The sequence below is a fragment of the Brienomyrus brachyistius genome, chromosome 2, assembly GCF_023856365.1.
Source record: "Brienomyrus brachyistius isolate T26 chromosome 2, BBRACH_0.4, whole genome shotgun sequence".
NCBI classification, from domain to species: Eukaryota; Metazoa; Chordata; class Actinopteri; order Osteoglossiformes; family Mormyridae; genus Brienomyrus; species Brienomyrus brachyistius.
In genome coordinates, this window is record NC_064534.1 from 38757644 (window position 1) to 38781738 (window position 24095).

Consider the following 24095-nt stretch of genomic DNA (forward strand, 5'->3'; position numbering starts at 1 on the left):
ATTATTCCTCTTCAACTGACCGCTTTGTTTTCTATGCAAAAACCACTTCGCCACAGAAGACTCGATATTATTGGCATAGCAAGTTCTGCTCTTCTCCTTTCAAAACTTGCTAAAAGCTGTATTTAAAAGAACAGATTGGCCGGGGTAATTCACACCCTTCAATGCCAGCTTAATGTTTAGGTTAGTGGGAATCACAGAGGAATTAGGGATGGAAACTTCTTTGCTGGTGGTAGAAGCGGTCTGGTGAATTTTTAGAGAGAAGAGGCCGTCGATGTTTGAATGTAGAAAATTGTTCTAGCTGCAGCCTGCAGTATGGACTTGTTGGTGTGTGTAGCTCCCAGTGTTCTGACAGCGCGACGTTTTGGGGAAGCATGTGATTCAGCAGCTACCAGTGGGCTTCGTGCGGCGGAGATTTTGTGGCTGTTAGCGGAGTTGATAACAGAGGGTCGTTAAGAGAAGCCTGCATGCAGTAGGCAAAGGAGTAATGTTTGCCGGCGGGGGACGTGCGGCGATTAACCTGTGCGGTAGTGAAAAGGAGTTAAAGAGAAGGAAGTGTGCGGATGCGGAAAGAATGGAATAATTGTGGTAGGCTGCCGGCTGAGTAGTTTGGTGAATGTTTGGTGTGGGTCCGGCGCTGCCGATTGGATGGTGGTGCTGCAGTGTGAGTCAGATAAAAAAAAAAAAGAACATTAGTAGGATCCAATGGGACCAACTGGCATGTATAGAGGCGTGTAATGCAAAAGGGCTGTTTTTGGTAGCATTTCTCGCTTACGGCCATACCACCCTGAACACGGCCGATCTCGTCTGATCTCGGAAGCTAAGCAGGGTAGGGTATGCTTAGTACTTGGATGGGAGACCACCTGGGAATACCAGGTGCTGTAAGCTTTTCTCACTTTTACTTTATACAGGGGGCCCTCCACTTCACGATTAATTTAAATCTATCACTCCCCTTCCATTTTACTATTTTATATATATATATATTTTTTTCTCTCATTCTTAAAGCCAGCTTTTAGAAACCGTTTTACTCTAAATACTTCCTGGTAATTCTAGGTGCTGTAAGCTGTTCGTGCCTTTATTCCACCAGGGCGCGATCTTCTCACAAACTTGAAGACTGTCACTCCCCATTCACATTTTACAACTTATTGTTAATGATAAAGAGACAGCTTTTTACACACAGTTTTAAACAAAGTACTGATATTATTCCTCTTCAACTGACCGCTTTGTTTTCTATGCAAAAACCACTTCGCCACAGAAGACTCGATATTATTGGCATAGCAAGTTCTGCTCTTCTCCTTTCAAAACTTGCTAAAAGCTGTATTTAAAAGAACAGGTTGGCCGGGGTAATTCACACCCTTCAATGCCAGCTTAATGTTTAGGTTAGTGGGAATCACAGAGGAATTAGGGATGGAAACTTCTTTGCTGGTGGTAGAAGCGGTCTGGTGAATTTTTAGAGAGAAGAGGCCGTCGATGTTTGAATGTAGAAAATTGTTCTGGCTGCAGCCTGCAGTATGGACTTGTTGGTGTGTGTAGCTCCCAGTGTTCTGACAGCGCGACGTTTTGGGGAAGCATGTGATTCAGCAGCTACCAGTGGGCTTCGTGCGGCGGAGATTTTGTGGCTGTTAGCGGAGTTGATAACAGAGGGTCGTTAAGAGAAGCCTGCATGCAGTAGGCAAAGGAGTAATGTTTGCCGGCGGGGGACGTGCGGCGATTAACCTGTGCGGTAGTGAAAAGGAGTTAAAAATAAGGAAGTGTGCGGATGCGGAAAAAATGGAATAATTGTGGTAGGCTGCCGGCTGAGTAGTTTGGTGAATGTTTGGTGTGGGTCCGGCGCTGCCGATTGAATGGTGGGGCTGGAGTGTGAGTCAGATAAGAAAAAAAAAAAAAAAAAAAAAAAAGGAGTAGGATCCACTTGGACTACCTGGCATGTATAGATTCGTGTAATGCAAATGGGCTGTTTTTGGTAGCATCTCTCGCTTACGGCCATACCACCCTGAACACGCCCGATCTCGTCTGATCTTGGAAGCTAAGCAGGGTAGGGTCTGGTTAGTACTTGGATGGGAGACCACCTGGGAATACCAGGTGCTGTAAGCTTTTCTCACTTTTACTTTATACAGGGGGCGCTCCACTTCACGATTAATTTAAATCTATCACTCCCCTTCCATTTTACTATTTTATATATATATATTTTTTTTTTCTCTCATTCATAAAGGCAGCTTTTAGAAACCGTTTTACTCTAAATACTTCCTGGTAATTCTAGGTGCTGTAAGCTGTACGTGCCTTTATTCCACCAGGGCGCGATCTTCTCACAAACTTGAAGACTGTCACTCCCCATTCACATTTTACAACTTATTGTTAATGATAAAGAGACAGCTTTTTACACACAGTTTTAAACAAAGTCCTGATATTATTCCTCTTCAACTGACCGCTTTGTTTTCTATGCAAAAACCACTTCGCCACAGAAGACTCGATATTATTGGCATAGCAAGTTCTGCTCTTCTCCTTTCAAAACTTGCTAAAAGCTGTATTTAAAAGAACAGATTGGCCGGGGTAATTCACACCCTTCAATGCCAGCTTAATGTTTAGGTTAGTGGGAGTCACAGAGGAATTAGGGATGGAAACTTCTTTGCTGGTGGTAGAAGCGGTCTGGTGAATTTTTAGAGAGAAGAGGCCGTCGATGTTTGAATGTAGAAAATTGTTCTGGCTGCAGCCTGCAGTATGGACTTGTTGGTGTGTGTAGCTCCCAGTGTTCTGACAGCGCGACGTTTTGGGGAAGCATGTGACTCAGCAGCTTCCAGTGGGCTTCGTGCGGCGGAGATTTTGTGGCTGTTAGCGGAGTTGATAACAGAGGGTCGTTAAGAGAAGCCTGCATGTAGTAGGCAAAGGAGTAATGTTTGCCGGCGGGGGACGTGCGGCGATTAACCTGTGCGGTAGTGAAAAGGAGTTAAAAAGAAGGAAGTGTGCGGATGCGGAAAGAATGGAATAATTGTGGTATGCTGCTGGCTGAGTAGTTTGGTGAATGTTTGGTGTGGGTCCGGCGCTGCCGATTGGATGGTGGGGCTGCAGTGTGAGTCAGATAAAAAAAAAAAAAAGAACATTAGTAGGATCCAATGGGACCAACTGGCATGTATAGAGGCGTGTAATGCAAAAGGGCTGTTTTTGGTAGCATCTCTCGCTTACGGCCATACCACCCTGAACACGCCCGATCTCGTCTGATCTCGGAAGCTAAGTAGGGTAGGGTCTGGTTAGTACTTGGATGGGAGACCACCTGGGAATACCAGGTGCTGTAAGCTTTTCTCACTTTTACTTTATACAGGGGGCGCTCCACTTCACGATTAATTTAAATCTATCACTCCCCTTCCATTTTACTATTTTATATATATATATTTTTTTTCTCTCATTCATAAAGGCAGCTTTTAGAAACCGTTTTACTCTAAATACTTCCTGGTAATTCTAGGTGCTGTAAGCTGTTCGTGCCTTTATTCCACCAGGGCGCGATCTTCTCACAAACTTGAAGACTATCACTCCCCATTCACATTTTACAACTTATTGTTAATGATAAAGAGACAGCTTTTTACACACAGTTTTAAACAAAGTACTGATATTATTCCTCTTCAACTGACCGCTTTGTTTTCTATGCAAAAACCACTTCGCCACAGAAGACTTGATATTATTGGCATAGCAAGTTCTGCTCTTCTCCTTTCAAAACTTGCTAAAAGCTGTATTTAAAAGAACAGATTGGCCGGGGTAATTCACACCCTTCAATGCCAGCTTAATGTTTAGGTTAGTGGGAGTCACAGAGGAATTAGGGATGGAAACTTCTTTGCTGGTGGTAGAAGCGGTCTGGTGAATTTTTAGAGAGAAGAGGCCGTCGATGTTTGAATGTAGAAAATTGTTCTGGCTGCAGCCTGCAGTATGGACTTGTTGGTGTGTGTAGCTCCCAGTGTTCTGACAGCGCGACGTTTTGGGGAAGCATGTGATTCAGCAGCTACCAGTGGGCTTCGCGCGGCAGAGATTTTGTGGCTGTTAGCGGAGTTGATAACAGAGGGTCGTTAAGAGAAGCCTGCATGCAGTAGGCAAAGGAGTAATGTTTGCCGGCGGGGGACGTGCGGCGATTAACCTGTGCGGTAGTGAAAATGAGTTAAAAAGAAGGAAGTGTGCGGATGCGGAAAGAATGGAATAATTGTGGTAGGCTGCTGGCTGAGTAGTTTGGTGAATGTTTGGTGTGGGTCCGGCGCTGCCGATTGGATGGTGGGGCTGCAGTGTGAGTCAGATAAAAAAAAAAAAAAGAACATTAGTAGGATCCAATGGGACCAACTGGCATGTATAGAGGCGTGTAATGCAAAAGGGCTGTTTTTGGTAGCATCTCTCGCTTACGGCCATACCACCCTGAACACGCCCGATCTCGTCTGATCTCGGAAGCTAAGCAGGGTAGGGTCTGGTTAGTACTTGGATGGGAGACCACCTGGGAATACCAGGTGCTGTAAGCTTTTCTCACTTTTACTTTATACAGGGGGCGCTCCACTTCACGATTAATTTAAATCTATCACTCCCCTTCCATTTTTTCTATTTTATATATATATATATATTTTTTTTCTCTCATTCATAAAGGCAGCTTTTAGAAACCGTTTTACTCTAAATACTTCCTGGTAATTCTAGCTGCTGTAAGCTGTTCGTGCCTTTATTCCACCAGGGCGCGATCTTCTCACAAACTTGAAGACTGTCACTCCCCATTCACATTTTACAACTTATTGTTAATGATAAAGAGACAGCTTTTTACACACAGTTTTAAACAAAGTACTGATATTATTCCTCTTCAACTGACCGCTTTGTTTTCTATGCAAAAACCACTTCGCCACAGAAGACTCGATATTATTGGCATAACAAGTTCTGCTCTTCTCCTTTCAAAACTTGCTAAAAGCTGTATTTAAAAGAACAGATTGGCCGGGGTAATTCACACCCTTCAATGCCAGCTTAATGTTTAGGTTAGTGGGAATCACAGAGGAATTAGGGATGGAAACTTCTTTGCTGGTGGTAGAAGCGGTCTGGTGAATTTTTAGAGAGAAGAGGCCGTCGATGTTTGAATGTAGAAAATTGTTCTGGCTGCAGCCTGCAGTATGGACTTGTTGGTGTGTGTAGCTCCCAGTGTTCTGACAGCACGACGTTTTGGGGAAGCATGTGATTCAGCAGCTACCAGTGGGCTTCGTGCGGCGGAGATTTTGTGGCTGTTAGCGGAGTTGATAACAGAGGGTCGTTAAGAGAAGCCTGCATGCAGTAGGCAAAGGAGTAATGTTTGCCGACGGGGGACGTGCGGCGATTAACCTGTGCGGTAGTGAAAAGGAGTTAAAAATAAGGAAGTGTGCGGATGCGGAAAGAATGGAATAATTGTGGTAGGCTGCCGGCTGAGTAGTTTGGTGAATGTTTGGTGTGGGTCCGGCGCTGCCGATTGGATGGTGGTGCTGCAGTGTGATTCAGATAAAAAAAAAAAAAAAAACCAGGAGTAGGATCCAATGGGACTAACTGGCATGTATAGACGCGTGTAATGCAAAAGGGCTGTTTTTGGTCCCGTCTCTCGCTTATGGCCATACCACCCTGAACACGCCCGATCTCATCCGATCTCGGAAGCCAAGCAGGGTAGGGTCTGGTTAGTACTTGGATGGGAGACCTCCTGGGAATACCAGGTGCTGTAAGCTTTTCTCACTTTTACTTTAAACGGGGGGCGCTCCACTTAACGATTAATTTAAATCTATCACTCCCCTTCCATTTTACTATTTTATATATATATATATTTTTTCTCTCATTCATAAAGGCAGCTTTTAGAAACCGTTTTACTCTAAATACTTCCTGGTAATTCTAGGTGCTGTAAGCTGTTCGTGCCTTTATTCCACCAGGGCGCGATCTTCTCACAAACTTGAAGACTGTCACTCCCCATTCACGTTTTACAACTTATTGTTAATGATAAAGAGACAGCTTTTTACACACAGTTTTAAACAAAGTACTGATATTATTCCTCTTCAACTGACCGCTTTGTTTTCTATGCAAAAACCACTTCGCCACAGAAGACTCGATATTATTGGCATAGCAAGTTCTGCTCTTCTCCTTTCAAAACTTGCTAAAAGCTGTATTTAAAAGAACAGATTGGCCGGGGTAATTCACACCCTTCAATGCCAGCTTAATGTTTAGGTTAGTGGGAATCACAGAGGAATTAGGGATGGAAACTTCTTTGCTGGTGGTAGAAGCGGTCTGGTGAATTTTTAGAGAGAAGAGGCCGTCGATGTTTGAATGTAGAAAATTGTTCTGGCTGCAGCCTGCAGTATGGACTTGTTGGTGTGTGTAGCTCCCAGTGTTCTGACAGCGCGACGTTTTGGGGAAGCATGTGATTCAGCAGCTACCAGTGGGCTTCGTGCGGCGGAGATTTTGTGGCTGTTAGCGGAGTTGATAACAGAGGGTCGTTAAGAGAAGCCTGCATGCAGTAGGCAAAGGAGTAATGTTTGCCGGCGGGGGACGTGCGGCGATTAACCTGTGCGGTAGTGAAAAGAAGTTAAAAAGAAGGAAGTGTGCGGATGCGGAAAGAATGGAATAATTGTGGTAGGCTGCCGGCTGAGTAGTTTGGTGAATGTTTGGTGTGGGTCCGGCGCTGCCGATTGGATGGTGGTGCTGCAGTGTGAGTCAGATTAAAAATAAAAAAAAAACCAGGAGTAGGATCCAATGGGACTAACTGGCATGTATAGACGCGTGTAATGCAAAAGGTCTGTTTTTGGTCGCGTCTCTCGCTTATGGCCATACCACCCTGAACACGCCCGATCTCATCCGATCTCGGAAGCCAAGCAGGGTAGGGTCTGGTTAGTACTTGGATGGGAGACCTCCTGGGAATACCAGGTGCTGTAAGCTTTTCTCACTTTTACTTTATACAGGGGGCGCTCCACTTCAGGATTAATTTAAATCTATCACTCCCCTTCCATTTTACTATTTTATATATATATATATATATTTTTTTCTCTCATTCATAAAGGCAGCTTTTACACACCGTTTTACTCTAAATACTTCCTGGTAATTCAAGGTGCTCTAAGCTGTTCGTGCCTTTATTCCACCAGGGCGCGATCTTCTCACAAACTTGAAGACTGTCACTCCCCATTCACGTTTTACAACTTATTGTTAATGATAAAGAGACAGCTTTTTACACACAGTTTTAAACAAAGTACTGATATTATTCCTCTTCAACTGACCGCTTTGTTTTCTATGCAAAAACCACTTCGCCACAGAAGACTCGATATTATTGGCATAGCAAGTTCTGCTCTTCTCCTTTCAAAACTTGCTAAAAGCTGTATTTAAAAGAACAGATTGGCCGGGGTAATTCACACCCTTCAATGCCAGCTTAATGTTTAGGTTAGTGGGAGTCACAGAGGAATTAGGGATGGAAACTTCTTTGCTGGTGGTAGAAGCGGTCTGGTGAATTTTTAGAGAGAAGAGGCCGTCGATGTTTGAATGTAGAAAATTGTTCTGGCTGCAGCCTGCAGTATGGACTTGTTGGTGTGTGTAGCTCCCAGTGTTCTGACAGCGCGACGTTTTGGGGAAGCATGTGATTCAGCAGCTACCAGTGGGCTTCGTGCGGCGGAGATTTTGTGGCTGTTAGCGGAGTTGATAACAGAGGGTCGTTAAGAGAAGCCTGCATGCAGTAGGCAAAGGAGTAATGTTTGCCGGCGGGGGACGTGCGGCGATTAACCTGTGCGGTAGTGAAAAGGAGTGAAAAAGAAGGAAGTGTGCGGATGCGGAAAGAATGGAATAATTGTGGTAGGCTGCTGGCTGAGTAGTTTGGTGAATGTTTGGTGTGGGTCCGGCGCTGCCGATTGGATGGTGGGGCTGCAGTGTGAGTCAGATAAAAAAAAAAAAAAGAACATTAGTAGGATCCAATGGGACTAACTGGCATGTATAGACGCGTGTAATGCAAAAGGGCTGTTTTTGGTCGCATCTCTCGCTTATGGCCATACCACCCTGAACACGCCCGATCTCATCCGATCTCGGAAGCCAAGCAGGGTAGGGTCTGGTTAGTACTTGGATGGGAGACCTCCTGGGAATACCAGGTGCTGTAAGCTTATCTCACTTTTACTTTATACAGGGGGCGCTCCACTTCACGATTAATTTAAATCTATCACTCCCCTTCCATTTTACTATTTTATATATATATTTTTTTTTTCTCTCATTCATAAAGGCAGCTTTTAGAAACCGTTTTACTCTAAATACTTCCTGGTAATTCTAGGTGCTGTAAGCTGTTCGTGCCTTTATTCCACCAGGGCGCGATCTTCTCACAAACTTGAAGACTGTCACTCCCCATTCACGTTTTACAACTTATTGTTAATGATAAAGAGACAGCTTTTTACACACAGTTTTAAACAAAGTACTGATATTATTCCTCTTCAACTGACCGCTTTGTTTTCTATGCAAAAACCACTTCGCCACAGAAGACTCGATATTATTGGCATAGCAAGTTCTGCTCTTCTCCTTTCAAAACTTGCTAAAAGCTGTATTTAAAAGAACAGATTGGCCGGGGTAATTCACACCCTTCAATGCCAGCTTAATGTTTAGGTTAGTGGGAATCACAGAGGAATTAGGGATGGAAACTTCTTTGCTGGTGGTAGAAGCGGTCTGGTGAATTTTTAGAGAGAAGAGGCCGTCGATGTTTGAATGTAGAAAATTGTTCTGGCTGCAGCCTGCAGTATGGACTTGTTGGTGTGTGTAGCTCCCAGTGTTCTGACAGCGCGACGTTTTGGGGAAGCATGTGATTCAGCAGCTACCAGTGGGCTTCGTGCGGCGGAGATTTTGTGGCTGTTAGCGGAGTTGATAACAGAGGGTCGTTAAGAGAAGCCTGCATGCAGTAGGCAAAGGAGTAATGTTTGCCGGCGGGGGACGTGCGGCGATTAACCTGTGCGGTAGTGAAAAGAAGTTAAAAAGAAGGAAGTGTGCGGATGCGGAAAGAATGGAATAATTGTGGTAGGCTGCCGGCTGAGTAGTTTGGTGAATGTTTGGTGTGGGTCCGGCGCTGCCGATTGGATGGTGGTGCTGCAGTGTGAGTCAGATTAAAAATAAAAAAAAAACCAGGAGTAGGATCCAATGGGACTAACTGGCATGTATAGACGCGTGTAATGCAAAAGGGCTGTTTTTGGTCGCGTCTCTTGCTTATGGCCATACCACCCTGAACACGCTCGATCTCATCCGATCTCGGAAGCCAAGCAGGGTAGGGTCTGGTTAGTACTTGGATGGGAGACCTCCTGGGAATACCAGGTGCTGTAAGCTTTTCTCACTTTTACTTTATACAGGGGGCGCTCCACTTCACGATTAATTTAAATCTATCACTCCCCTTCCATTTTACTATTTTATATATATATATATATATTTTTCTCTCTTTCATAAAGGCAGCTTTTACACACCGTTTTACTCTAAATACTTCCTGGTAATTCAAGGTGCTCTAAGCTGTTCGTGCCTTTATTCCACCAGGGCGCGATCTTCTCACAAACTTGAAGACTGTCACTCCCCATTCACGTTTTACAACTTATTGTTAATGATAAAGAGACAGCTTTTTACACACAGTTTTAAACAAAGTACTGATATTATTCCTCTTCAACTGACCGCTTTGTTTTCTATGCAAAAACCACTTCGCCACAGAAGACTCGATATTATTGGCATAGCAAGTTCTGCTCATCTCCTTTCAAAACTTGCTAAAAGCTGTATTTAAAAGAACAGATTGGCCGGGGTAATTCACACCCTTCAATGCCAGCTTAATGTTTAGGTTAGTGGGAGTCACAGAGGAATTAGGGATGGAAACTTCTTTGCTGGTGGTAGAAGCGGTCTGGTGAATTTTTAGAGAGAAGAGGCCGTCGATGTTTGAATGTAGAAAATTGTTCTGGCTGCAGCCTGCAGTATGGACTTGTTGGTGTGTGTAGCTCCCAGTGTTCTGACAGCGCGACGTTTTGGGGAAGCATGTGATTCAGCAGCTACCAGTGGGCTTCGTGCGGCGGAGATTTTGTGGCTGTTAGCGGAGTTGATAACAGAGGGTCGTTAAGAGAAGCCTGCATGCAGTAGGCAAAGGAGTAATGTTTGCCGGCGGGGGACGTGCGGCGATTAACCTGTGCGGTAGTGAAAAGGAGTTAAAAAGAAGGAAGTGTGCGGATGCGGAAAGAATGGAATAATTGTGGTAGGCTGCTGGCTGAGTAGTTTGGTGAATGTTTGGTGTGGGTCCGGCGCTGCCGATTGGATGGTGGGGCTGCAGTGTGAGTCAGATAAAAAAAAAAAAAAGAACATTAGTAGGATCCAATGGGACTAACTGGCATGTATAGACGCGTGTAATGCAAAAGGGCTGTTTTTGGTCGCATCTCTCGCTTATGGCTATACCACCCTGAACACGCCCGATCTCATCCGATCTCGGAAGCCAAGCAGGGTAGGGTCTGGTTAGTACTTGGATGGGAGACCTCCTGGGAATACCAGGTGCTGTAAGCTTATCTCACTTTTACTTTATACAGGGGGCGCTCCACTTCACGATTAATTTAAATCTATCACTCCCCTTCCATTTTACTATTTTATATATATATATTTTTTTTTTCTCTCATTCATAAAGGCAGCTTTTACACACGTTTTACTCTAAATACTACCTGGTAATTCTAGGTGCTGTAAGCTGTTCGTGCCTTTATTCCACCAGGGCGCGATCTTCTCTCAAACTTGAAGACTGTCACTCCCCATTCACGTTTTACAACTTATTGTTAATGATAAAGAGACAGCTTTTTACACACAGTTTTAAACAAGGTACTGATATAATTCCTCTTCAACTCACCGCTTTGTTTTCTATGCAAAAACCACTTCGCCACAGAAGACTCGATATTATTGGCAAAGCAAGGTCTGCTCTTCTCCTCCCTTCAAAACTTGCTAAAAGCTTTATTTAAAAGAGCAGGTTGGCCGGGGTAATTCACACCCTTCAATGCCAGATTAATGTTTAGGTTAGTGGGAATCACAGAGGTATTAGGGATGGAAACTTCTTTGCTGGTGGTAGAAGCGGTCTGGTGAATTTTTAGAGAGAAGAGGCTGTCGATGTTTGAATGTAGAAAATTGTTCTGGCTGCAGCCTGCAGTATGGACTTGTTGGTGTGTGTAGCTCCCAGTGCTCTGACAGCGCGACGTTTTGGAGAAGCATGTGATTCAACAGCTACCAGTGGGCTTCGTGCGGCAGAGATTTTGTGGCTGTTAGCGGAGTTGATAACACAGGGTTGTTAAGAGAAGCCTGCATGAGGTAGGCAAAGGAGTAATGTTTGCCGGCGGGGGACGTGCGGCGATTAACCTGTGCGGTAGTGAAAAGGAGTTAAAGAGAAGGAAGTGTGCGGATGCGGAAAGAATGGAATAATTGTGGTAGGCTGCCGGCTGAGTAGTTTGGTGAATGTTTGGTGTGGTTCCGGCACTGCCGATTGGATGGTGGGGCTGCAGTGTGAGTCAGATAAAAAAAAAAAAAAAAAACAGGAGTAGGATCCAATGGGACTAACTGGCATGTATAGACGCGTGTAATGCAAAAGGGCTATTTTTGGTAGCGTCTCTCGCTTATGGCCATACCACCCTGAACGCGCCCGATCTCGTCTGATCTTGGAAGCTAAGCAGGCTAGGGTCTGGTTAGTACTTGAATGGGAGACCGCCTGGGAGTACCAGGTGCTGTAAGCTTTTCTCACTTTTACTTTATACAGGGGGCGCTCCACTTCACGATTAATTTAAATGTATCACTCCCCTTCCATTTTACTATTTTATATATTTCTTTTTTCTCTCATTCATAAAGGCAGCTTTTACACACCGTTTTACTCTAAATACTGCCTGGTAATTATAGCTGCTGTAAGCTGTTCGTGCCTTTATTCCACCAGGGCGCGATCTTCTCACAAACTTGAAGACTGTCACTCCCCATTCACGTTTTACAACTTATTGTTAATAATAAAGAGACAGCTTTTTACTCACAGTTTTAAACAAAGTACTAATATAATTCCTCTTCAACTCACCGCTTTGTTTTCTATGCAAAAACCACTTCGCCACAGAATATTCGATATTATTGGCATATTATCTGCTCTTCTCCTCTTTTCAAAACTTGCTAAAAGCTGTATTTAAAAGAGCAGGTTGGCCGGGGTAATTTACACACTTCAATGCCAGCTTAATGTTTAGGTTAGTGGGAATCACAGAAGAATTAGGGATGGAAACTTCTTTGCTGGTGGTAGAAGCGGTCTGGTGAATTTTTAGAGAGAAGAGGCTGTCGATGTTTGAATGTAGAAAATTGTTCTGGCTGCAGCCTGCAGTATGGACTTGTTGGTGTGTGTAGCTCCCAGTGCTCTGACAGCGCGACGTTTTGGAGAAGCATGTGATTCAACAGCTACCAGTGGGCTTCGTGCGGCAGAGATTTTGTGGCTGTTAGCGGAGTTGATAACAGAGGGTTGTTAAGAGAATCCTGCAAGAGGTAGGCAAAGGAGTAATGTTTGCCGGCGGGGGACGTGCAGCGATTAACCTGTGAGGTAGTGAAATGGAGTTAAAGAGAAGGAAGTGTGCGGATGCGGAAAGAATGGAATAATTGTGGTAGGCTGCTGGCTGAGTAGTTTGGTGAATGTTTGGTGTGGGTCCGGCGCTGCCGATTGGATGGTGGGGCTGCAGTGTGAGTCAGATAAAAAAAAAAAAAAGAACATTAGTAGGATCCAATGGGACTAACTGGCATGTATAGACGCGTGTAATGCAAAAGGGCTGTTTTTGGTCGCATCTCTCGCTTATGGCCATACCACCCTGAACACGCCCGATCTCATCCGATCTCGGAAGCCAAGCAGGGTAGGGTCTCGTTAGTACTTGGATGGGAGACCTCCTGGGAATACCAGGTGCTGTAAGCTTATCTCACTTTTACTTTATACAGGGGGCGCTCCACTTCACGATTAATTTAAATCTATCACTCCCCTTCCATTTTACTATTTTATATATATATATTTTTTTTTTTCTCTCATTCATAAAGGCAGCTTTTACACACGTTTTACTCTAAATACTGCCTGGTAATTCTAGGTGCTGTAAGCTGTTCGTGCCTTTATTCCACCAGGGCGCGATCTTCTCACAAACTTGAAGACTGTCACTCCCCATTCACGTTTTACAACTTATTGTTAATGATAAAGAGACAGCTTTTTACACACAGTTTTAAACAAAGTACTGATATAATTCCTCTTCAACTCACCGCTTTGTTTTCTATGCAAAAACCACTTCGCCACAGAAGACTCGATATTATTGGCAAAGCAAGGTCTGCTCTTCTCCTCCCTTCAAAACTTGCTAAAAGCTTTATTTAAAAGAGCAGGTTGGCCGGGGTAATTCACACCCTTCAATGCCAGATTAATGTTTAGGTTAGTGGGAATCACAGAGGTATTAGGGATGGAAACTTCTTTGCTGGTGGTAGAAGCGGTCTGGTGAATTTTTAGAGAGAAGAGGCCGTCGATGTTTCAATGTAGAAAATTGTTCTGGATGCAGCCTGCAGTATGGACTTGTTGGTGTGTGTAGCTCCCAGTGTTCTGACAGCGCAACGTTTTGGGGAAGCATGTGATTCAACAGCTACCAGTGGGCTTCGTGCGGCAGAGATTTTGTGGCTGTTAGCGGAGTTGATAACACAGGGTTGTTAAGAGAAGCCTGCATGAGGTAGGCAAAGGAGTAATGTTTGCCGGCGGGGGACGTGCGGCGATTAACCTGTGCGGTAGTGAAAAGGAGTTAAAGAGAAGGAAGTGTGCGGATGCGGAAAGAATGGAATAATTGTGGTAGGCTGCCGGCTGAGTAGTTTGGTGAATGTTTGGTGTGGTTCCGGCACTGCCGATTGGATGGTGGGGCTGCAGTGTGAGTCAGATAAAAAAAAAAAAAAAAAACAGGAGTAGGATCCAATGGGACTAACTGGCATGTATAGACGCGTGTAATGCAAAAGGGCTATTTTTGGTAGCGTCTCTCGCTTATGGCCATACCACCCTGAACGCGCCCGATCTCGTCTGATCTTGGAAGCTAAGCAGGCTAGGGTCTGGTTAGTACTTGAATGGGAGACCGCCTGGGAATACCAGGTGCTGTAAGCTTTTCTCACTTTTACTTTATACAGGGGGCGCTCCACTTCACGATTAATTTAAATGTATCACTCCCCTTCCATTTTACTATTTTATATATTTCTTTTTTCTCTCATTCATAAAGGCAGCTTTTACACACCGTTTTACTCTAAATACTGCCTGGTAATTATAGCTGCTGTAAGCTGTTCGTGCCTTTATTCCACCAGGGCGCGATCTTCTCACAAACTTGAAGACTGTCACTCCCCATTCACGTTTTACAACTTATTGTTAATAATAAAGAGACAGCTTTTTACTCACAGTTTTAAACAAAGTACTAATATAATTCCTCTTCAACTCACCGCTTTGTTTTCTATGCAAAAACCACTTCGCCACAGAATATTCGATATTATTGGCATATTATCTGCTCTTCTCCTCCTTTCAAAACTTGCTAAAAGCTGTATTTAAAAGAGCAGGTTGGCCGGGGTAATTTACACCCTTCAATGCCAGCTTAATGTTTAGGTTAGTGGGAATCACAGAAGAATTAGGGATGGAAACTTCTTTGCTGGTGGTAGAAGCGGTCTGGTGAATTTTTAGAGAGAAGAGGCTGTCGATGTTTGAATGTAGAAAATTGTTCTGGCTGCAGCCTGCAGTATGGACTTGTTGGTGTGTGTAGCTCCCAGTGCTCTGACAGCGCGACGTTTTGGAGAAGCATGTGATTCAACAGCTACCAGTGGACTTCGTGCGGCAGAGATTTTGTGGCTGTTAGCGGAGTTGATAACAGAGGGTTGTTAAGAGAATCCTGCAAGAGGTAGGCAAAGGAGTAATGTTTGCCGGCGGGGGACGTGCAGCGATTAACCTGTGAGGTAGTGAAAAGGAGTTAAAGAGAAGGAAGTGTGCGGATGCGGAAAGAATGGAATAATTGTGGTAGGCTGCCGGATGAGCAGTTTGGTGAATGTTTGGTGTGGGTCCGGTGCTGCCGATTGGATGGTGGTGCTGCAGTGTGAGTCAGAAAAAAAAAAAAAAACAGGAGTAGGATCCAATGGGACTAACTGGTATGTATAGACGCGTGTAATGTAAAAGGGCTATTTTTGGCAGCGTCTCTCGCTTACGCCCATACCACCCTGAACGCGCCCGATCTCATCTGATCTCGGAAGCTAAGCAGGGTAGGGTCTGGTTAGTACTTGGATGGGAGACCACCTGGGAATACCAGGTGCTGTAAGCTTTTCTCACTTTTACTTTATACAGGGGGCGCTCCACTTCACGATTAATTTAAATGTATCACTCCCCTTCCATTTTACTATTTTATATATTTCTTTTTTCTCTCATTCATAAAGGCAGCTTTTACACACCGTTTTGCTCTAAATACTGCCTGGTAATTATAGCTGCTGTAAGCTGTTCGTGCCTTTATTCCACCAGGGCGCGATCTTCTCACAAACTTGAAGACTGTCACTCCCCATTCACGTTTTACAACTTATTGTTAATAATAAAGAGACAGCTTTTTACACACAGTTTTAAACAAAGTACTAATATAATTCCTCTTCAACTCACCGCTTTGTTTTCTATGCAAAAACCACTTCACCACAGAATATTCGATATTATTGGCATATTATCTGCTCTTCTCCTCCTTTCAAAACTTGCTAAAAGCTGTATTTAAAAGAACAGGTTGGCCGGGGTAATTTACACCCTTCAATGCCAGCTTAATGTTTAGGTTAGTGGGAATCACAGAAGAATTAGGGATGGAAACTTCTTTGCTGGTGGTAGAAGCGGTCTGGTGAATTTTTAGAGAGAAGAGGCTGTCGATGTTTGAATGTAGAAAATTGTTCTGGCTGCAGCCTGCAGTATGGACTTGTTGGTGTGTGTAGCTCCCAGTGCTCTGACAGCGCGACGTTTTGGAGAAGCATGTGATTCAACAGCTACCAGTGGGCTTCGTGCGGCAGAGATTTTGTGGCTGTTAGCGGAGTTGATAACAGAGGGTTGTTAAGAGAATCCTGCAAGATGTAGGCAAAGGAGTAATGTTTGCCGGCGGGGGACGTGCAGCGATTAACCTGTAAGGTAGTGAAAAGGAGTTAAAGAGAAGGAAGTGTGCGGATGCGGAAAGAATGGAATAATTGTGGTAGGCTGCCGGATGAGCAGTTTGGTGAATGTTTGGTGTGGGTCCGGTGCTGCCGATTGGATGGTGGTGCTGCAGTGTGAGTCAGAAAAAAAAAAAAAAACAGGAGTAGGATCCAATGGGACTAACTGGTATGTATAGACGCATGTAATGTAAAAGGGCTATTTTTGGCAGCGTCTCTCGCTTACGCCCATACCACCCTGAACGCGCCCGATCTCATCTGATCTCGGAAGCTAAGCAGGGTAGGGTCTGGTTAGTACTTGGATGGGAGACCACCTGGGAATACCAGGTGCTGTAAGCTTTTCTCACTTTTACTTTATACAGGGGGCGCTCCACTTCACGATTAATTTAAATGTATCACTCCCCTTCCATTTTACTATTTTATATATTTCTTTTTTCTCTCATTCATAAAGGCAGCTTTTACACACCGTTTTGCTCTAAATACTGCCTGGTAATTATAGCTGCTGTAAGCTGTTCGTGCCTTTATTCCACCAGGGCGCGATCTTCTCACAAACTTGAAGACTGTCACTCCCCATTCACGTTTTACAACTTATTGTTAATAATAAAGAGACAGCTTTTTACACACAGTTTTAAACAAAGTACTAATATAATTCCTCTTCAACTCACCGCTTTGTTTTCTATGCAAAAACGACTTCACCACAGAAGACTCGTTATTATTGGCATAGCAAGGTCTTCGCTTCTCCTCCTTTCAAAACTTGCTAAAAGCTGTATTTAAAAGAGCAGGTTGGCCGGGGTAATTCACACCCTTCAATGCCAGCTTAATGTTTAGGTTAGTGGGAATCACAGAGGAATTAGGGATGGAAACTTCTTTGCTGGTGGTAGAAGCGGTCTGGTGAATTTTTAGAGAGAAGAGGCCGTCAATGTTTGAATGTAGAAAATTGTTCTGGCTGCAGCCTGCAGTATGGACTTGTTGGTGTGTGTAGCTCCCAGTGTTCTGACAGCGCGACGTTTTGGGGAAGCATGTGATTCAGCAGCTACCAGTGGGCTTCGTGCGGCGGAGATTTTGTGGCTGTTAGCGGAGTTGATAACAGAAGGTCATTAAGAGAAGCCTGCATGCGGTAGGCAAAGGAGTAATGTTTGCCGGCGGGGGGCGTGCGGCGATTAACCTGTGCGGTAGTGAAAAGGACTTAAAGAGAAGGAAGTGTGCGGATGCGGAAAGAATGGAATAATTGTGGTAGGCTGCCGGCTGAGTAGTTTGGTGAATGTTTGGTGTGGGTCCGGTGCTGCCGATTGGATGGTGGTGCTGCAGTGTGAGTCAGATAAAAAAAAAAAAAACCAGGAGTAGGATCCAATGGGAATAACTGGCATGTATAGACGCGTGTAATGCAAAAGGGCTATTTTTGGTAGCATCTCTCGCTTACGGCCATACCTCCCTGAATGCGCCCGATCGCGTCTTATCTCGGAAGCTAAGCAGGCTAGGGTCTGGTTAGTACTTGGATGGGAGACCACCTGGGAATACCAGGTGCTGTAAGCTTTTCTCACTTTTACTTTATACAGGGGGCACTCCACTTCACGATTAATTTAAATCTATCACTCCCCTTCCGTTTTACTATTTTATATATATATATTTTTTCTTTCATTCATAAAGGCAGCTTTTACACACCGTTTTACTCTAAATACTGCCTGGTATTTCTAGGTGCTGTAAGCTGTTCGTGCCTTTATTCCACCAGGGCGCAATCTTCTCACAAACTTGAAGACTGTCACTCCCCATTCACGTTTTACAACTTATTGTTAATAATAAAGAGACAGCTTTTTACACACAGTTTTAAACAAAGTACTAATATAATTCCTCTTCAACTCACCGCTTTGTTTTCTATGCAAAAACGACTTCACCACAGAAGACTCGTTATTATTGGCATAGCAAGGTCTTCGCTTCTCCTCCTTTCAAAACTTGCTAAAAGCTGTATTTAAAAGAGCAGGTTGGCCGGGGTAATTCACACCCTTCAATGCCAGCTTAATGTTTAGGTTAGTGGGAATCACAGAGGAATTAGGGATGGAAACTTCTTTGCTGGTGGTAGAAGCGGTCTGGTGAATTTTTAGAGAGAAGAGGCCGTCAATGTTTGAATGTAGAAAATTGTTCTAGCTGCAGCCTGCAGTATGGACTTGTTGGTGTGTGTAGCTCCCAGTGTTCTGACAGCGCGACGTTTTGGGGAAGCATGTGATTCAGCAGCTACCAGTGGGCTTCGTGCGGCGGAGATTTTGTGGCTGTTAGCGGAGTTGATAACAGAAGGTCATTAAGAGAAGCCTGCATGCGGTAGGCAAAGGAGTAATGTTTGCCGGCGGGGGACGTGCGGCGATTAACCTGTGCGGTAGTGAAAAGGAGTTAAAGAGAAGGAAGTGTGCGGATGCGGAAAGAATGGAATAATTGTGGTAGGCTGCCGGCTGAGTAGTTTGGTGAATGTTTGGTGTGGGTCCGGTGCTGCCGATTGGATGGTGGTGCTGCAGTGTGAGTCAGATAAAAAAAAAAAAAAACCAGGAGTAGGATCCAATGGGAATAACTGGCATGTATAGACGCGTGTAATGCAAAAGGGCTATTTTTGGTAGCATCTCTCGCTTACGGCCATACCTCCCTGAATGCGCCCGATCGCGTCTTATCTCGGAAGCTAAGCAGGCTAGGGTCTGGTTAGTACTTGGATGGGAGACCACCTGGGAATACCAGGTGCTGTAAGCTTTTCTCACTTTTACTTTATACAGGGGGCGCTCCACTTCACGATTAATTTAAATCTATCACTCCCCTTCCATTTTACTATTTTATATATATATATTTTTTTTTTTCTCTCATTCATAAAGGCAGCTTTTAGAAACCGTTTTACTCTAAATACTTCCTGGTAATTCTAGGTGCTGTAAGCTGTTCGTGCCTTTATTCCACCAGGGCGCGATCTTCTCACAAACTTGAAGACTGTCACTCCCCATTCACGTTTTACAACTTATTGTTCATGATAAAGAGACAGCTTTTTACACACAGTTTTAAACAAAGTACTGATATTATTCCTCTTCAACTGACCGCTTTGTTTTCTATGCAAAAACCACTTCGCCACAGAAGACTCGATATTATTGGCATAGCAAGTTCTGCTCTTCTCCTTTCAAAACTTGCTAAAAGCTGTATTTAAAAGAACAGATTGGCCGAGGTAATTCACACCCTTCAATGCCAGCTTAATGTTTAGGTTAGTGGGAATCACAGAGGAATTAGGGATGGAAACTTCTTTGCTGGTGGTAGAAGCGGTCTGGTGAATTTTTAGAGAGAAGAGGCCGTCGATGTTTGAATGTAGAAAATTGATCTGGCTGCAGCCTGCAGTATGGACTTGTTGGTGTGTGTAGCTCCCAGTGTTCTGACAGCGCGACGTTTTGGGGAAGCATGTGATTCAGCAGCTACCAGTGGGCTTCGTGCGGCGGAGATTTTGTGGCTGTTAGCGGAGTTGATAACAGAGGGTCGTTAAGAGAAGCCTACATGCAGTAGGCAAAGGAGTAATGTTTGCCGGCGGGGGACGTGCGGCGATTAACCTGTGCGGTAGTGAAAAGGAGTTAAAAAGAAGGAAGTGTGCGGATGCGGAAAGAATGGAATAATTGTGGTAGGCTGCCGGCTGAGTAGTTTGGTGAATGTTTGGTGTGGGTCCGGCGCTGCCGATTGGATGGTGGGGCTGCAGTGTGAGTCAGATAAAAAAAAAAAAACCAGGAGTAGGATCCAATGGGACTAACTGGCATGTATAGACGCGTGTAATGCAAAATGGCTGTTTTTGGTAGCATCTCTCGCTTACGGCCATACCTCCCTGAATGCGCCCGATCGCGTCTTATCTCGGAAGCTAAGCAGCCTAGGGTCTGGTTAGTACTTGGATGGGAGACCACCTGGGAATACCAGGTGCTGTAAGCTTTTCTCACTTTTACTTTATACAGGGGGCGCTCCACTTCACGATTAATTTAAATCTATCACTCCCCTTCCATTTTACTATTTTATATATATATATTTTTTTTTTTCTCTCATTCATAAAGGCAGCTTTTAGAAACCGTTTTACTCTAAATACTTCCTGGTAATTCTAGGTGCTGTAAGCTGTTCGTGCCTTTATTCCACCAGGGCGCGATCTTCTCACAAACTTGAAGACTGTCACTCCCCATTCACGTTTTACAACTTATTGTTAATGATAAAGAGACAGCTTTTTACACACAGTTTTAAACAAAGTACTGATATTATTCCTCTTCAACTGACCGCTTTGTTTTCTATGCAAAAACCACTTCGCCACAGAAGACTCGATATTATTGGCATAGCAAGTTCTGCTCTTCTCCTTTCAAAACTTGCTAAAAGCTGTATTTAAAAGAACAGATTGGCCGGGGTAATTCACACCCTTCAATGCCAGCTTAATGTTTAGGTTAGTGGGAATCACAGAGGAATTAGGGATGGAAACTTCTTTGCTGGTGGTAGAAGCGGTCTGGTGAATTTTTAGAGAGAAGAGGCCGTCGATGTTTGAATGTAGAAAATTGATCTGGCTGCAGCCTGCAGTATGGACTTGTTGGTGTGTGTAGCTCCCAGTGTTCTGACAGCGCGACGTTTTGGGGAAGCATGTGATTCAGCAGCTACCAGTGGGCTTCGTGCGGCGGAGATTTTGTGGCTGTTAGCGGAGTTGATAACAGAGGGTCGTTAAGAGAAGCCTACATGCAGTAGGCAAAGGAGTAATGTTTGCCGGCGGGGGACGTGCGGCGATTAACCTGTGCGGTAGTGAAAAGGAGTTAAAAAGAAGGAAGTGTGCGGATGCGGAAAGAATGGAATAATTGTGGTAGGCTGCCGGCTGAGTAGTTTGGTGAATGTTTGGTGTGGGTCCGGCGCTGCCGATTGGATGGTGGGGCTGCAGTGTGAGTCAGATAAAAAAAAAAAAACCAGGAGTAGGATCCAATGGGACTAACTGGCATGTATAGACGCGTGTAATGCAAAATGGCTGTTTTTGGTAGCATCTCTCGCTTACGGCCATACCACCCTGAACACACCCGATATCGTCTGATCTTGGAAGCTAAGCAGGGTAGGGTCTGGTTAGTACTTGGATGGGAAACCACCTGGGAATACCAGGTGCTGTAAGCTTTTCTCACTTTTACTTTATACAGGGGGCGCTCCACTTCACGATTAATTTAAATCTATCACTCCCCTTCCATTTTACTATTTTATATATATTTATATTTTTTTTCTCTCATTCATAAAGGCAGCTTTTAGAAACCGTTTTACTCTAAATACTTCCTGGTAATTCTAGGTGCTGTAAGCTGTTCGTTCCTTTATTCCACCAGGTCGCGATCTTCTCACAAACTTGAAGACTGTCACTCCCCATTCACGTTTTACAACTTATTGTTAATGATAAAGAGACAGCTTTTTACACACAGTTTTAAACAAAGTACTGATATTATTCCTCTTCAACTGACCGCTTTGTTTTCTATGCAAAAACCACTTCGCCACAGAAGACTCGATATTATTGGCATAGCAAGTTCTGCTCTTCTCCTTTCAAAACTTGCTAAAAGCTGTATTTAAAAGAACAGATTGGCCGGGGTAATTCACACCCTTCAATGCCAGCTTAATGTTTAGGTTAGTGGGAATCACAGAGGAATTAGGGATGGAAACTTCTTTGCTGGTGGTAGAAGCGGTCTGGTGAATTTTTAGAGAGAAGAGGCCGTCGATGTTTGAATGTAGAAAATTGTTCTGGCTGCAGCCTGCAGTATGGACTTGTTGGTGTGTGTAGCTCCCAGTGTTCTGACAGCGCGACGTTTTGGGGAAGCATGTGATTCAGCAGCTACCAGTGGGCTTCGTGCGGCGGAGATTTTGTGGCTGTTAGCGGAGTTGATAACAGAGGGTCGTTAAGAGAAGCCTGCATGCAGTAGGCAAAGGAGTAATGTTTGCCGGAGGGGGACGTGCGGCGATTAACCTGTGTGGTAGTGAAAAGGAGTTAAAAAGAAGGAAGTGTGCGGATGCGGAAAGAATGGAATAATTGTGGTAGGCTGCCGGCTGAGTAGTTTGGTGAATGTTTGGTGTGGGTCCGGAGCTGCCGATTGGATGGTGGTGCTGCAGTGTGAGTTAGACAAAAAAAAAAAAAACCAGGAGTAGGATCCAATGGGACTAACTGGCATGTATAGAGGCGTGAAATGCAAAAGAGCTGTTTTTGTTAGCAGCTCTCGCTAACGGCCATACCACCCTGAACACGCCTGATCTCGTCTGATCTCAGAAGCTAAGCGGGGTAGTGTCTGGTTAGTACTTGGATGGGAGACTGCCTGGGAATACCATGTGCTGTAAGCTTTTCTCACTTTTACTTTATACAGGGGGCACTCCACTTCACGATTAATTTAAATCTATCACTCCCCTTCCGTTTTACTATTTTATATATATATTTTTTTTCTTTCATTCATAAAGGCAGCTTTTACACACCGTTTTACTCTAAATACTGCCTGGTATTTCTAGGTGCTGTAAGCTGTTCGTGCCTTTATTCCACCAGGGCGCAATCTTCTCACAAACTTGAAGACTGTCACTCCCCATTCACGTTTTACAACTTATTGTTAATAATAAAGAGACAGCTTTTTACACACAGTTTTAAACAAAGTACTAATATAATTCCTCTTCAACTCACCGCTTTGTTTTCTATGCAAAAACGACTTCACCACAGAAGACTCGTTATTATTGGCATAGCAAGGTCTTCGCTTCTCCTCCTTTCAAAACTTGCTAAAAGCTGTATTTAAAAGAGCAGGTTGGCCGGGGTAATTCACACCCTTCAATGCCAGCTTAATGTTTAGGTTAGTGGGAATCACAGAGGAATTAGGGATGGAAACTTCTTTGCTGGTGGTAGAAGCGGTCTGGTGAATTTTTAGAGAGAAGAGGCCGTCAATGTTTGAATGTAGAAAATTGTTCTAGCTGCAGCCTGCAGTATGGACTTGTTGGTGTGTGTAGCTCCCAGTGTTCTGACAGCGCGACGTTTTGGGGAAGCATGTGATTCAGCAGCTACCAGTGGGCTTCGTGCGGCGGAGATTTTGTGGCTGTTAGCGGAGTTGATAACAGAAGGTCATTAAGAGAAGCCTGCATGCGGTAGGCAAAGGAGTAATGTTTGCCGGCGGGGGACGTGCGGCGATTAACCTGTGCGGTAGTGAAAAGGAGTTAAAGAGAAGGAAGTGTGCGGATGCGGAAAGAATGGAATAATTGTGGTAGGCTGCCGGCTGAGTAGTTTGGTGAATGTTTGGTGTGGGTCCGGTGCTGCCGATTGGATGGTGGTGCTGCAGTGTGAGTCAGATAAAAAAAAAAAAAACCAGGAGTAGGATCCAATGGGAATAACTGGCATGTATAGACGCGTGTAATGCAAAAGGGCTATTTTTGGTAGCATCTCTCGCTTACGGCCATACCTCCCTGAATGCGCCCGATCGCGTCTTATCTCGGAAGCTAAGCAGGCTAGGGTCTGGTTAGTACTTGGATGGGAGACCACCTGGGAATACCAGGTGCTGTAAGCTTTTCTCACTTTTACTTTATACAGGGGGCGCTCCACTTCACGATTAATTTAAATCTATCACTCCCCTTCCATTTTACTATTTTATATATATATATTTTTTTTTTTCTCTCATTCATAAAGGCAGCTTTTAGAAACCGTTTTACTCTAAATACTTCCTGGTAATTCTAGGTGCTGTAAGCTGTTCGTGCCTTTATTCCACCAGGGCGCGATCTTCTCACAAACTTGAAGACTGTCACTCCCCATTCACGTTTTACAACTTATTGTTCATGATAAAGAGACAGCTTTTTACACACAGTTTTAAACAAAGTACTGATATTATTCCTCTTCAACTGACCGCTTTGTTTTCTATGCAAAAACCACTTCGCCACAGAAGACTCGATATTATTGGCATAGCAAGTTCTGCTCTTCTCCTTTCAAAACTTGCTAAAAGCTGTATTTAAAAGAACAGATTGGC

General features: G+C 44.2%; 18 non-coding genes and 2 pseudogenes across 18 annotated transcripts; all 20 read left to right on the forward strand.

Annotated features, from left to right (window-relative positions):
• Positions 1-766: 766 nt before the first annotated feature.
• Positions 767-885, forward strand: LOC125737284 (5S ribosomal RNA). Its single transcript, XR_007396550.1, has one exon. It is a non-coding gene; the product is annotated as a 5S ribosomal RNA (ribosomal RNA).
• A 1087-nt stretch (positions 886-1972) lies between these two features.
• On the forward strand, positions 1973-2091 carry LOC125733529 (5S ribosomal RNA). Its single transcript, XR_007392872.1, has one exon. It is a non-coding gene; the product is annotated as a 5S ribosomal RNA (ribosomal RNA).
• Positions 2092-3171: 1080 nt separating this feature from the next.
• Positions 3172-3290, forward strand: LOC125733294 (5S ribosomal RNA). Its single transcript, XR_007392643.1, has one exon. It is a non-coding gene; the product is annotated as a 5S ribosomal RNA (ribosomal RNA).
• Positions 3291-4368: 1078 nt separating this feature from the next.
• On the forward strand, positions 4369-4487 carry LOC125736579 (5S ribosomal RNA). Its single transcript, XR_007395856.1, has one exon. It is a non-coding gene; the product is annotated as a 5S ribosomal RNA (ribosomal RNA).
• A 1084-nt stretch (positions 4488-5571) lies between these two features.
• On the forward strand, positions 5572-5690 carry LOC125732615 (5S ribosomal RNA). The gene has a single exon (XR_007391990.1). It is a non-coding gene; the product is annotated as a 5S ribosomal RNA (ribosomal RNA).
• A 1079-nt stretch (positions 5691-6769) lies between these two features.
• On the forward strand, positions 6770-6888 carry LOC125732616 (5S ribosomal RNA). The gene has a single exon (XR_007391991.1). It is a non-coding gene; the product is annotated as a 5S ribosomal RNA (ribosomal RNA).
• Positions 6889-7971: 1083 nt separating this feature from the next.
• Positions 7972-8090, forward strand: LOC125732617 (5S ribosomal RNA). The gene has a single exon (XR_007391992.1). It is a non-coding gene; the product is annotated as a 5S ribosomal RNA (ribosomal RNA).
• Positions 8091-9169: 1079 nt separating this feature from the next.
• Positions 9170-9288, forward strand: LOC125733628 (5S ribosomal RNA). The gene has a single exon (XR_007392967.1). It is a non-coding gene; the product is annotated as a 5S ribosomal RNA (ribosomal RNA).
• A 1081-nt stretch (positions 9289-10369) lies between these two features.
• Positions 10370-10488, forward strand: LOC125733487 (5S ribosomal RNA). The gene has a single exon (XR_007392831.1). It is a non-coding gene; the product is annotated as a 5S ribosomal RNA (ribosomal RNA).
• Positions 10489-11571: 1083 nt separating this feature from the next.
• On the forward strand, positions 11572-11690 carry LOC125737088 (5S ribosomal RNA). The gene has a single exon (XR_007396354.1). It is a non-coding gene; the product is annotated as a 5S ribosomal RNA (ribosomal RNA).
• A 1074-nt stretch (positions 11691-12764) lies between these two features.
• Positions 12765-12883, forward strand: LOC125735570 (5S ribosomal RNA). The gene has a single exon (XR_007394864.1). It is a non-coding gene; the product is annotated as a 5S ribosomal RNA (ribosomal RNA).
• A 1084-nt stretch (positions 12884-13967) lies between these two features.
• On the forward strand, positions 13968-14086 carry LOC125736538 (5S ribosomal RNA). Its single transcript, XR_007395816.1, has one exon. It is a non-coding gene; the product is annotated as a 5S ribosomal RNA (ribosomal RNA).
• A 1070-nt stretch (positions 14087-15156) lies between these two features.
• LOC125733418 (5S ribosomal RNA) lies at positions 15157-15275 on the forward strand. Its single transcript, XR_007392764.1, has one exon. It is a non-coding gene; the product is annotated as a 5S ribosomal RNA (ribosomal RNA).
• Positions 15276-16345: 1070 nt separating this feature from the next.
• LOC125733419 (5S ribosomal RNA) lies at positions 16346-16464 on the forward strand. Its single transcript, XR_007392765.1, has one exon. It is a non-coding gene; the product is annotated as a 5S ribosomal RNA (ribosomal RNA).
• A 1075-nt stretch (positions 16465-17539) lies between these two features.
• Positions 17540-17658, forward strand: LOC125729770 (5S ribosomal RNA). The gene has a single exon (XR_007390193.1). It is a non-coding gene; the product is annotated as a 5S ribosomal RNA (ribosomal RNA).
• A 1078-nt stretch (positions 17659-18736) lies between these two features.
• Positions 18737-18855, forward strand: LOC125729780 (5S ribosomal RNA). Its single transcript, XR_007390195.1, has one exon. It is a non-coding gene; the product is annotated as a 5S ribosomal RNA (ribosomal RNA).
• Positions 18856-19933: 1078 nt separating this feature from the next.
• Positions 19934-20052, forward strand: LOC125731469 (5S ribosomal RNA; annotated as a pseudogene).
• Positions 20053-21130: 1078 nt separating this feature from the next.
• On the forward strand, positions 21131-21249 carry LOC125736287 (5S ribosomal RNA). The gene has a single exon (XR_007395569.1). It is a non-coding gene; the product is annotated as a 5S ribosomal RNA (ribosomal RNA).
• Positions 21250-22327: 1078 nt separating this feature from the next.
• On the forward strand, positions 22328-22446 carry LOC125731444 (5S ribosomal RNA; annotated as a pseudogene).
• A 1077-nt stretch (positions 22447-23523) lies between these two features.
• On the forward strand, positions 23524-23642 carry LOC125729789 (5S ribosomal RNA). Its single transcript, XR_007390204.1, has one exon. It is a non-coding gene; the product is annotated as a 5S ribosomal RNA (ribosomal RNA).
• Positions 23643-24095: the final 453 nt, after the last annotated feature.